Source organism: Lithobates pipiens, unplaced genomic scaffold (assembly GCF_037356315.1).
Source record: "Lithobates pipiens isolate NorthernLeopardFrog02 unplaced genomic scaffold, aLitPip1_a1.2 Scaffold_18, whole genome shotgun sequence".
Taxonomy (NCBI): domain Eukaryota; kingdom Metazoa; phylum Chordata; class Amphibia; order Anura; family Ranidae; genus Lithobates; species Lithobates pipiens.
In genome coordinates, this window is record NW_027507758.1 from 585,045,263 (window position 1) to 585,058,315 (window position 13,053).

General features: G+C 46.2%; 1 protein-coding gene across 1 annotated transcript in view; it reads left to right on the forward strand.

Annotated features, from left to right (window-relative positions):
• Positions 1-13,053, forward strand: part of LOC143989115 (uncharacterized) — a 149,222-nt gene that overhangs the window by 40,951 nt on the left and 95,218 nt on the right. The window lies entirely within an intron of this gene.

Consider the following 13,053-nt stretch of genomic DNA (forward strand, 5'->3'; position numbering starts at 1 on the left):
AATTAGAAACTGGATTGGCCTACCTCTCCGACGACAGTCAAGGATAGACTCAACTTCGAATTCAGTTTCATCACCACCCTGAACCGGAGGCGGGGCACTTCTTCTCTCCCTAAAAAAGGACTGAAGATGACACGTTTAAGAAGAGAAACATGAAACACAGGATGGATTCTGAAAGATTCAGGCAAAACAAGTTCAAATGCTACGGGGTTCATTTCACGTTTAATCTTGAAAGGGCCCAGTAATTTAGGTCCCAACTTCCGGGATGGACATGGCAGTTTAAGATTCGCTGCGGAGAGCCCCCCCCCCCCCGCCTGGGCTCCATGTGGTGGGTTTCCTCCTCCCCACCCGCCTGAGCTCCACGTGGCGGGTCTCCCCACCCGCCTGAGCTCCACGTGGCGGGTCTCCCCACCCGCCTGAGCTCCACGTGGCGGGTCTCCCCCCCCTCCCGAGCTCCACGTGGCGGGTCTCCCCCCCTCCCGAGCTCCACATGGCGGGTCTCCCCACCCGCCTGAGCTCCACGTGGTGGGTCTCCCCACCCGCCTGAGCTCCACGTGACATTTGTCACAGCGCTCAGTCTAGCATTTCTGTCCAGCATTTCTGTCTCAGCGGTGCTGTCTCAAGTGTTCTGTCCTGCATTTCCATCACAGCGTTTCGGTGTGGCTTTTCCGTCACAGCGTTGCTGTGCGGCTTTTCCGTCACTGCGTTCTGTGCTGCATTTCCGTCACTGCGTTCTGTGCTGCATTTCCGTCACTGCGTTCTGTGCTGCATTTCCGTCACTACGTTCTGTGCTGCAATTCCGTCACAGCGTTTTTGTGCTGCATTTCCGTCACAGCGTTCTGTGCAGCATTATTGTCACGGCGTGCTGTGCAGCACTACCGTCATAACGGTCTGTCCAGCTTTTCAGTCATAGCGTCTATGTCCAGCATGTCTGGCATAGCATTTCTGCCCCTGGATGCCTGTCATAGCATTCGGCCACGGCATGTCTGTCGTAGCTTTCTGTTCCAGGACTGCTGGCATAGCGTTCTGACCCTGGACTGCTGTCATAGCGTGCTGCCCCTGGACTGCTGTTGCGTTCTGGACCAGGATTTCTTTCGTGGCGTTCTGGACCAGGATTTCTTTCGTGGTGTTCTGGACCAGGATTTCTTTCGTGGCGTTCTGGACCAGGATTTCTTTCGTGGCGTTCTGGACCAGGATTTCTTTCGTGGCGTTCTGGACCAGGATTTCTTTCATGGCGTTCTGAACCAGGATTTCTGTCATGGCGTTCTGAACCAGGATTTCTGTCATGGCGTTCTGAACCAGGATTTCTGGCTTTTCCTTCATGCCTCAGCATTTCAGTCTTGGTTGTTGCTGTCATTGTGTTTTGCCTCTGGTTCTGTCACTACGTTTCTGCATCAGCATTAAGTTTCAGCGTTTTCTGTCATGGTTTTTCTTCATGGCATGTTGTGTTTCTGTCTCAGCGTTTTTCTGTCTCGGCGTTTTTCTGTCTCAGCGTTTTTCTGTCTCAGCGTTTTTCTGTCTCAGCGTTTTTCTGTCTTTGTGTTGCTGCCAGCATGTTTGTCATGGTATTTCAGACTTGGTGTTCAGTCTCGGAGTTTCTCAGAGGGGCGTTGTTCGCTCATGGCATGCACTGGTAGTCTTTTGTCTTTGTTGATTGTCATGTCCCATCGTGTCTGTCGTTTTGTACCTGGGTCAGGAAGCTAGGGCTCTCACGTCAGGATCTGTCACGTCTATAGATCCATATGGGCTGAGGTTTCGTTTATTGATTGTTGTCTGCAATCTTCTCATCCGTATACCATACGTCATACGTTGCATGTTCATCCACCACATATATACGACTACCCACCATTGCCTGTGGGTACACTAGCCCTGAGTTTCAGTTAATTACCTGTCTCTGCACTGCAGGTTACTCGGGCTCACTTACCACTTACATGTGGGTGGGGGAGTCCGTCCATCAGGTTCTTTTACGCACAGTGGTCTTGACTTTTCTGCTCATGTTTCATTCTTAGTTAGGTAGGGGGTATTGTTGTTCTCATGTCTGGTCGTCTGTCATTTCTCTAGTTTGTGTGTCAGGTTGGGCCGTCTTGGCATCCATACCGATATCATCCGTGCTTGCTATCACTTCCTTCAGCCCGGCCGTTGTTGGGGGTTAGTTGATTGGTGCTGGTGTCTTGTCACCACAGGGCTCACCCTTGGGTCAGAAGCAGTCGAAAATTTTTCCTTCCGTTGATGTCCTGTTGTGTTGAGGCCCTGGTTACTGCCCAGGGATGTATAGTCTCTCAGGGTATTTGTTAGCCACGTCCCGTGACAGTCCTTGGGGAGTAGGTTGGGCAGTTATCATAATGGTTTTGGGTTCCACTCTTGGCTCTGATCTTGTTTGAATTTATTGCCTGGAGTTCCACTTAGGGACATCAGTCCAGTCGTCTTTTCCGATCCCCAGCTTGTTCTAAGTAGGGGGGGCTTGGGTATGTCTATTATGCCATGGGGACTATTTCCCCAGGAGGGAGTTTGGCCCTCCTTGGTTCAGGTTTCTGTCCCAGCTGTTGGGTTCAGGCTGTAGCATGACCTGATCGTATCCGGTTGGACCTGGGTCCTGCGTCCGGTTGTTTTCTCCAGGTTGACAGTATTATTGCCATGGTGCATGGGCCTTATCCGCTTACTCCATCACATCCATCAGGTTTCCAGCTTTTCGCACTCCTGCTACTGGTCTTTTTGCCACTCACCCTCTTGGGGGGGTATGTCTCTGGGCTATTTCGCCATCTTTTGCAGGGGTTTCCTTGGGCCAGGCCTTGTTCCTTTCCCCTCTCGTATCCTCTCATTTCACAAGCAGTTCATTCTCGGGTCTGGGTGTCACGGGCATCCGGCTCAATTCAATCCTTCAGGGGATGTTCAGTTGGGTTCAGGGTAGTGTCACAGGTTCAATAGGGGGTTCCTTCTCATCGCCAAGTCAGGAGTCGGTGTGTTCTTTTGCCATTGCGAACACTTTCCGGTTACTTGCTGGATACGTACTGCTGCCGTCCGGGAGCACACCTTTATCCTTGATGGTTCATTACCTTCCCCTCTTCACCTAAATTTTGTGTCTTTTGCCCTCTTCTCAGGCATACTGACCAGCTAGGCCAAGGCACACCTCAGGTCTTGGTTCTTAGGAGTATCGCATTTCCCGCTTGAAGACTCTGACTACAAGTTGAAGGCTGGCCGCAGGCCAGCCTGTATTTGTAGGAGGAGCCTGAGAGGGCCATTTAAACCTCCTCCTCTGTCAGGGCCAGTGTCTTTAGGGTTTCTGAGTTCCCACCCGCCCGTTCCCCAGTTTCATAAATTCTCAGAGTATTTTTGTTCTTATTCTTACATTCAGGGTATGCCCTCTTCTCAGGCATACTGACCAGCTAGGCCAAGGCACACCTCAGGCCTTGGTTCTTAGGAGTATCGCATTTCCCGCTTGAAGACTCTGACTACAATTTCTTTTATAAAAGTTTTTGCTGTATCCAAGGCAGAGGGGGTCCTTTTCATCTGCAAAAAATGTGCCATCTTGGATAGACGGTCTACCACCACCAAGATGGTCGTAAACCCTTCTGAGAGAGGTAACTCTACAATAAAATCCATGGAGATTTCTTTCCAAGGTTTTTCCGGGACTGGCAGCGGGCTTAACAGGCCCCAGGATCTGGCGTTAGACCCCTTGTTACGCTGGCAGGTTGTACAGGAGTCAAAATATTTTTTACAGTCTGATCTTAGGGTAGGCCACCATAAGGACCGCTGCACAAGGTCAATTGTCTTCCAGACTCCAAAGTGGCCAGCTAGTTGATGGTCGTGAAAAGTTCTTAATACAAGTAACCTGGCTTGCTGGGGAACAAAAATCTTATCCTGATGCCATAGAAGCCCTTCTTGGCTTCTCAGGGAAGAAACTTCAGTTTCCGTACACTGGCTAGAGGCCTGCTCAATTGAAGATCTTAGATCCGGTTGAATTAGTAGGAAATTTTGGGAGGACAAAATTGTACTGGGTGGGATTCCTTCCGAGGTATCTGGGAACATTCGGGACAAAGCATCTGCTTTGCCATTCTTTGATCCTGGGCGATAGGTTATGTGGAAATTAAACCTCAAGAAGAATAAAGCCCATCGGGCCTGTCGGGGTCTTAGACGTTTGGCCGTGCGGAGGTATTCTAAGTTCTTATGATTGGTAAAAGTTAGGATGGGGTGAGCGGCACCTTCCAGGAGATACCTCCATTCTTCGAGAGAGGTTTTAATCGCTAGAAGTTCCAGATCCCCCACATCGTAGTTTTTCTCTGGGGAACTCATTTTTCGTGAGAAAAAAGCTATGGGATGTAGTAATGCCTTGGAGCCTTGACGTTGGGATAGAATCGCCACTGTGGCCACCTCTGAGGCGTCAACTTCCAGCACGTAGGGTAAGGCGGGATCTGGATGCTGCAGGATTGGTGCGGTAGTGAAGAGGGTCTTGAGCTGGTCAAAGGAGGACTGCGCTGTTGAGGACCAATGGAACTTGGTATGTTGACTAGTGGTCTGAGTAATGGGTGCTACAATGGTGGAGAAGTTCCTTATGAATCTTCGGTAGAAGTTTGCAAAACCGAAAAATCTCTGAACACCCTTCTTGTCAGAAGGAGCGGGCCAGTCTAGGATAGACTTCACCTTTTGGGGGTCCATAGCAATTCCACCTGTGGTGATGATGAGTCCCAAGAATTGAATGGATTCCTTTTCAAAATCGCACTTCTCGGCCTTAACGAATAATCCATGTGTTCTAAGGATACATAGTACTTTCTTAACGTGCACTCTGTGAAGTTCCAGAGTGGTCGAAAAAATAAGAATGTTGTCAAGATAAGCGACAACAAAGTGGTCTAAATGCTCCCGGAAGATGTCGTTAATGAAATGCTGAAAGGTTGCCGGGGCATTACACAATCCGAATGGCATGACTAAATATTCGAAATGCCCAAATCTCGTTCTGAATGCTGTCTTTCACTCGTCTCCCTCCCGGATACGGACAAGGTTGTAAGCTCCACGTAAATCAAGTTTGGTGAAGATACGTGAAGTGTGGAATCTTTGGAAGAGTTCGGGGATGAGCGAAAGTGGGTAGCGGTTTTTAAGGGTGATATTATTTAATTCCCTGTAGTCCACACATGGTCTTAAAGTCTTGTCCTTCTTTTCCACGAAGAAGATGCCTGCACCGGCAGGGGATGAAGAGGGACGAATGAATCCTTTTGCCATGTTCTCGTCTATATATTGTCTCAGGGCCTCAAGTTCAGTTTCAGAAAGGGGAAATATCCGGCCAAAGGGAATGGGAGCCCCCGGTAATAACTCGATGGGGCAATCATAGGGGCGGTGTGGAGGTTAGGTATCTGCCTTCTTCTTGTCGAACACATCTTTAAATTCCTGGTAAACTGCTGGTATATTAGGAACTGGACTGGGTATGGGTTGTACGGTCAAACAACTGGACAAGTCTCTTGATTCGGAGTCCAGACAATGTTGCTGGCAATAGGTGGATGTGAAGGATATCTCCTTCTTGAGCCAATCAATCCGAGGGTTGTGTGCCTGCAGCCATGGAATTCCTAGGATGACGGGAAACATAGGAGAACTCAGGACATCAAACTTAAGAAATTCCCGATGACCCGAATCAGTGGTCGTTAGGATGGGTATTGTTTCCCTGGTGACATGGCCAGAGCTAGGTAAGGAGCCATCGGCCAGACGGACAGTCAATCTTTGTTTCTTGAGATTGAGTGGAAGAGCAAGACTCTTAGCTAGGGTTAAATCCAGAAAACAGCTACAGGCCCCGGAGTCAAATATTGCCTGTAGATGAACTCTTTTGCCTGCCACCATCAATGTGACAGGAAGGGTGATATGGGCTGAAGCCGGCTTCGTTACTTGAAAGTGAAATGGAGTACAGAGGATTGGTTTACTTGGTCTTGTGGGGCAGTTGTTTATGAAATGTCCTGATTCCCCACAATAGAAACAAAGGTTTGCCTGTCGGCGACGAAGTCTCTCTTCAGAGGTTAAGGTGGGAGGGAACATGCCATTCAGAACAGAAGTTGCCGCCGGGCAGACCGAAGGTGGAGCCTGGATAGGACAAGGAATCCGAGCGCGTTCAGACTGGCGTTCCCGTAGACGCCTGTCAAGCTGGATAGTAAGTTGGATAAGATCCTCAAGTGTTGGAGGGACCTCTAATCTGGCTAGCTCATCCTTGAGGACTTCAGACAACCCCACCCGATATTGATATTTTAGTGCTGCTTCGTTCCAGCCGGAATCTGTAGACCATGTGCGGAATTCCACTGTATAGTCCTCTGCAGGCCGCTCACCCTGGCGAAGGGAGTACAAAGTTGCTTCAGCTGTTGCTGTCCATAAGGGGTCATCATATAGACGTGCCATAGCTTTGAAGAACTGGTCCAAAGTATTAATGAAAGGGCTGCATTGCTCCAGTAGGCCATGGGCCCACGTCTGGGGATCGTCCCTTAATAGTGAAATGGTAAAACCCACTTTGGTCACTTCAGAAGCAAAAGTCTGAGGTTGCAGGGAGAAGTATAAATAAACACGAGTTCTTGAAGGATCTAAATTTTCTTCGGTCCCCATGAAAGCGCTCTGGGGCTGGAACTCGTGGTTCTGGAGAGGTTGTAATTATGGTAGCAGAAACTTGGCCGGAGGAGATGGGCGACTCAGGAGAGTGCTGCAGATGTTCCTTCAGCCAGAGGTACCTTTCTTGGAGTTCCTGAATAGCTGGGGTAAGGGCCATGACTTCTTGTAGAATGGCCTCCATTGGGGAGTCACCTCTGTCGGCCTCTGACATGGCTGGATTATACTGTCACGATCTGGAGGGAGGCCGAGATGCTGAGAGGGCTCCCCTTGCGGCCGAGTGCAGCACAACCCTAAAGATGACTCAGTAGCACAGGTTGCCTGGTAGCAGCAGCAGATGATAAGAGCTGAGTAAACAAGTCTCCGGGGGCAACCGTGCTAGGAAGTCCAAGAGAGGGATAACAGAAGTCCAATAGCAGGGTCAAGGCCAAGCCGAGGGTCAAACACAGAAGATCAGTCCTGAGATCGGAGCAACGGGTCCTGAGCTGAAGACCGGAGAGCAGGAGTCTAAGCCAAGCCGAGATCAGGTGCAGGGAGCAGACAAGGGACGTCGGGTACAAGCCAGTGGTAAGAGCCAGGAGAACAACAGGAGCAGGTCAAACAAGCCGGGTCGGTACACAGGAGATCAGACAGCAGGAATCACGGACACAGGTACACAGGAGAAGCTGACGATAATCCAGCGATGCAGCACTGTCAGGTGAACGTTTAAATAGGCAAGGTGCCTAGGTCACGTCGTGTGCGCGCCATAGCGTTCATACGCCTACGACGTGTAACGTTATGCGTTCGTATCACCACCGCGTACGCACGCTTGATCAGACGTAACGTCGGGCGTTCGTCTTGGAAACACATTGCGCCTCCGTGTGCGCTGACGCGCGTTAACGCGAACGTACCTCGTGAGGTTGCGCCTATTTCCCTGACATGGAGATTTGTTTGTTAAGTAAGATGGGTTGGGGTTGTATATGGCCTGGAAATATTATTATTCAACCAATCACAGCAATCATTCTGCTTCTTATTTCATGCTTCAAGTCAAATACAGCTTCAAAACCTTCCAGCTATATTATGACTAATTTCATATCTGCGTCACCTCTGTCATGTCTAGGCTTGTGCAATTCGTTTTGTAACAAATCGAAATTCGGCCGAATTTTGCATCTTTCGGACACGAATACAAAAGAAATATAACGAATGAATTCGACATGATTCGGTAATTCTTTAAAGATCTAATGAAACAAAAGGTCAGCTCAAAGTAAATCTTATAGTCCAATCAGCTAATTAATTTTGTGCTGAAGGATGGATTACTGGCAAAGTGCATTCCTGAGAATTGAGTTAGAAGGGTGTTGTACTGTATTTGAGCCGAGGAGAAGAGACGTTGTCATTGTCTGTGTTAAAAGATTCAATAAACAAACGACTTTCCAAACTACGAATCATTATCACGAATGTCTATTAAGTTCGTAAGTTCGACTCGAACATCAGGTGTTCGTTTGTTCTAAAAGGAACCGAACATATGGGGCGTTCGTGGAAAATTTGAGCGCCATGGAACACCCCATAATGCACTGCGAGATCGCAGTGCATTGCTGTATGATGATTGGCTAAAGCATGCACCTGACTTGCATGCTTTGGCCAATCACAGTGCCCTTAGCTGAGAGAGCCATAATTGGTCAAAGGCAGGGTGCCTTTGGCCATTCATGGCTCAGTGGGACTAAGTCCACACCCTGCACTATATAAGGCTGCTTACATAGCTTACATATAGTGTGTGGACAGAAATAGTAGTTTGAGCTAGATTAGGCAGGCAGGTTAGTTAGTGGCAGTGTATTTAATATATATATATATATATATATATATATATATATATATATATATATATATATATATATATATATATATATATATATATATATATATATATATATATATATATATATATATATATATATACAGTCTAGTATAAAAAAAATGGCGTGGGGGTCCCCCCAATATCCATACCAGGCCCTTCAGGTCTGGTATGGATTTTAAGGAGAACCCCACACCAATTAAAGAAAATGGCATGGCAGTCTCCCCCAAAATCCATAAAAGACCCTTATCTGAGTATGCAACCTGGCAGGCCATAGGAAAAGGGGGGGTGAGAGGGGGCCCCCCTCCTGAACCATACCAGGCCACATGCCCTCAACATGGGCTTATCGGAATTTGGAAGCCCCCTTCAACAAGGGGATCCCCATATCTCCGCCCCCCCCCCCCATGTGAATGGGTATGGGGTACATTGTATCCCCTACCCATTCACCAAAAAAGTGTCAAAAAAGTTGACAGCAGACAGTTTTTGACAATTCCTTTATTTAAAAAAATAAAAAGTGTCCTGTGATGTCCATCCATCTTCAATCACAGCACCGATGGTCCAGAAAAAAAAAAGGAAGAACTCTGCCTTGATGGGAAGCGTCCTCACAGCTGTTATATAGCCAAGGGCAGGTGTGACGTCTGATGGGGGTGGGGTCGCTCATTTACACCACCGGGTGGCCCCGCCCTTGGATATTTAACAGCTGTCAAAGCGAAAAGACGGCAGTCAGCGGCATGCCTCCCATCGAGGTAGAGTTTTCTTTGCGTCTTTTTTTTTTTTTTTTTTCTCGGACCGTCATCGCTGTGGACATTGCAGGGCACTTTTTTTTTTTTTTAAATAAAGGAATTTTTAAAAGCTTTTACATTTTTTACACTTTTATTATATTTTATTATTATTACAGAAATGTACGGAATTGTCTTTGTTTTTCCGAAATAAATATAAATATAAACATAAACATCAACAGCATCTGCTCTCTCTTCTAGTAAGTAGTGAACCACCAATGTGCTACCGTACTAACCACATCACACGCTGTACATTTCCACTGGTGACAACCGACAAAACACAGAGCACATTATCTATCTATTTTTAAATGGAATCTTTAATAATTTTGGGTCAATTTTCTTTTAATTCATTAAAGGTTTTCAACAATTATATATCTGTTCATTTGTTTTAGACCCCCTGTTTCTGATTGAAAACTTGCATGGAGAAGGGGAAGGAATCCTCATCTCTGGAGGGGGCAGGAGGGCGGAAGAGTCACTGCTCTGACTTATTTACTTGTATATTTAACCTTCAGTTTGAGCTATTGAGTTCTGTTACCAACAAACTTTTTTCACTAGGAGGTAAGGATAGCCTTGAAAACACCTGCTTAGAACTGTATGTTTTAGACAGGACGAAAACAAATAAAGAAAAAAATACTTTTTAAACCTATCATACATTATATTTCCAGAACGAAAACTTGATCTCTGTTTACTTGCCATTGACTATCCTTTGCTGTCCTGTCAATGCATCCCAAGGGAAGGTTCTCATTAAGAAAAAAGTCTTAGCCCTTGTACAGACGGTCAGACATTTCGACACCAAAATCCGTCTGATTTTTTCCAACGGGTTTTGTCCGAAACTGGTGTTGCATACACATGGTCGGACAAAGTTGTCGGAAAATCCGATCGTTCAGAACGTGATGACGTTCATTCATTACGATGGGACTACGTTCAGCCTAGTAGCCGATAGCTTTGGTCTCGTAATTTGATCTGAGCATGCGTGACACTTTGTCCGATCGTAATTCTCTACAAACGATCGGACAAAGTCCGATCGGATCATGTTGTCGGAAAATTTTATATCCAGCTCTCAAACTTTGTTGGTCGGACATTTGTTGGTCGGAAAAAGTCTGATGTAGCCCACACATGGTCGGATTATCCGACAACACGGTCCGATCGGACATTTTCCGTCTGAATGTCCGACCGTGTGTATAAGGGCTTAAAGAAATAATTATCTTCTTGCTTCCTTTCACATAAGAAAAAAAAGGATATTTCCGGTCAGTATAGTCACCTGCTGTTTAAACACTCTACACAGACAGTCCAGACAATCCAAAGTAGTTTTATTGGTGAAAATGCAATACATGGGACATTTACAAGTCAGTTGAAGTGTAAAGAGACCATAACCTTCTAAGCCTTATGCTGACTATAAAGGCTGGTACATGGAGGAGAAGAATGGGGTCTATCTAAGGACTAAACTAACTAGCGCCAACATACAGGTAAACTGTATTGTACCACTTCAGAAATACAGTAATAACAAGTTGTAATTACACTGCATTGCCACTAGATGTCAGAACAGTGATATGTATACATTACATAACAAAATCTAATGCAGTGTTGATGGATACACAATAAGTATTTCAAAACCAGCCTTAAAATGGTGTTCCCATAAAAAAAAAAAAAAAAAAAAGTCAGCAGCTACAAATACTGCAGCTGCTGACTTTTAATAATCGGACACTTACCTGTCCCAGGGTCCAGCGATGTGGGGGATCGAAGCCCCGCTCGTCTCCCCCTCCGTTCGGCATTGTAACTGTGGGCGCCCGGATGTGGCTTCACAGCCGGGCACCCATTGCGCATGCACGAGCGGCGCAGAGCGCCATGATTGGCCGCGCAATCATCTGGGACCTGTCACGTGTCCTAGATGATTGACAAGAGGGAGGGGGCAGAGCTGAGCCCTTCCTGCACCGAGGGGAAGTGACGTCAAGAGCCCAGACACTGAAGGAGGCAGACTACAGGGGACCCTGTAGCAACAGCCATTTAGAGGTGAGTAAAAAAAAAATTCCCAAATGTTTTTTTTTTTTTTTTTAGGCACACTCATGAATTTTTTATTTTTTTTGGGTGGAACACCACTTTAAATGGACGATTGGAATACTGAGTGAGAAGATTGGAAGAGCTCAGTAGATCAGCAAGTCTATTCAGAGAGACTGGGGGCTCAGTTGAGTGAAGATCTGCAATAAGGAGATTGTAGAGGAAATGAGAGTTCACTGTAAACCTTTGTTAGTAACTGTTCAAGATTTTTGCATTAGGAGACAGCGTGTCCACACATACAGATGTGGTGTCTGGCTGGGTGCCATTCCCTGCATGGCTGTCTAACTATAGAAGTCTTGGAATCTGTCAATTAACATTGCAACCACTTGAGGGTGTCCTGGCCCTAAACCCTCTCTCCCACAGTTCTGTTTAAGAGACAATAAATCTCTTTGCATTCAAGAAGTGTCTATGCCATGTAACCAACGCTACACAGAAGGATGTAAGCTGTCCCTAACTCTGGAGGTTCTCATTAGACCAAAATTGACCAGGGACCTTGCTACATATATTTTAATTGCTTATTTTTTATCAATTACACAAAATGCAAAGTGAGAGAATAGAAGAAAAATCTAAATCAAATCAATATTTGGTGTGGCCTCGCTTTGGCTTCAAACCAGCATCAGTTCTTATAGGCACACTTGCATGCAGTTTTTGAAGGAACACGGCAGGTAGATTGTTCCAAACATCTTGGAGAACTAACCACATATCTTCGGTGGATGTAGGCTGCCTCATATCCTTATGTCTCTTCATGTAATCCCAGACAGACTCGATGTTGAGATCAGGGGTCTGTGGGGGCCAGACCATCACTTCATGTACTCCTTGTTCTTCTTTACACTGAATATAGTTTCTAATGACATTGGCTGCTGTTTGGGGTCATTGTCCTATTGGAGAATAAATGTGGGGTCAATCACAGGCCTCTCTGATGGTATGGCATTAAAGCGGAGTTACACCCAAAAGTAGGTGGAAAAGTGGTACACTTTTTGTAGCTGCTGACTTTTAATAAACACAAAACTGAGTGGAACTCCGCTTTAAGGATAAGGATAATTATCTGGCTGTTTTTCTCAGTATTGAGGACACCATTGATCCTGACCAAATATCCAACTCCATGTGCAGAAATGCAGCCCCAGACTTGCAATGAACCTTCACCATGTTTCACTGTTGCCTGCAGACACTCATTGCACGACTATCCAGCCCTTTGCCAACAAACTGCCTACTGCTACAGCCACATTTTAAAATGTTGAGTCATCAGTCCACAGCACTTCCTACCATCTTTCTGCACCCCAGTTCCTATGTTTTCATGCGTAGGACGTGGAAACAAGGCTAAGCGACTCAACTATACATGAAAACATAGGAACTGGAGTGCAGAAAAATGCCAGGATGTGCTTTGGACTGGCGAGCCCCCTCAGGGCTGAACCATACTTGGCATGAATCTATCAGGAATAAGAGGTGTATCAAGAAAAGAGATCAATAATGAATTCAGAGAAGACAAATGGAATTTTTCTTTAGTTTGTCTCCTAATATGTTGAATAAACTGCTAAGGGATATGAGTTCAGAAGTCAGGAATGTCAGTGAGGTGCTCCAGGGCATTAAGATGAGGTGCAATCCAGAGCTTCTAAAGTGCAGTCCATCTATTTTATGACCAAAATGTGAAGCAAGGGACTAAGTGACACAACTGTGTGGCTAGACATTATTTTTCAGTGTCTGGAACCCCTAGCCCCCTTGAGACTTAAGGATACAGAGGAACCTTTTTGAGAGTCTATGGCGATTGGTGTTCCAGATAAAATGTAAAAAATTGGCTTGGAGTTTTTGAGAACTTTATTCTGTACCTTG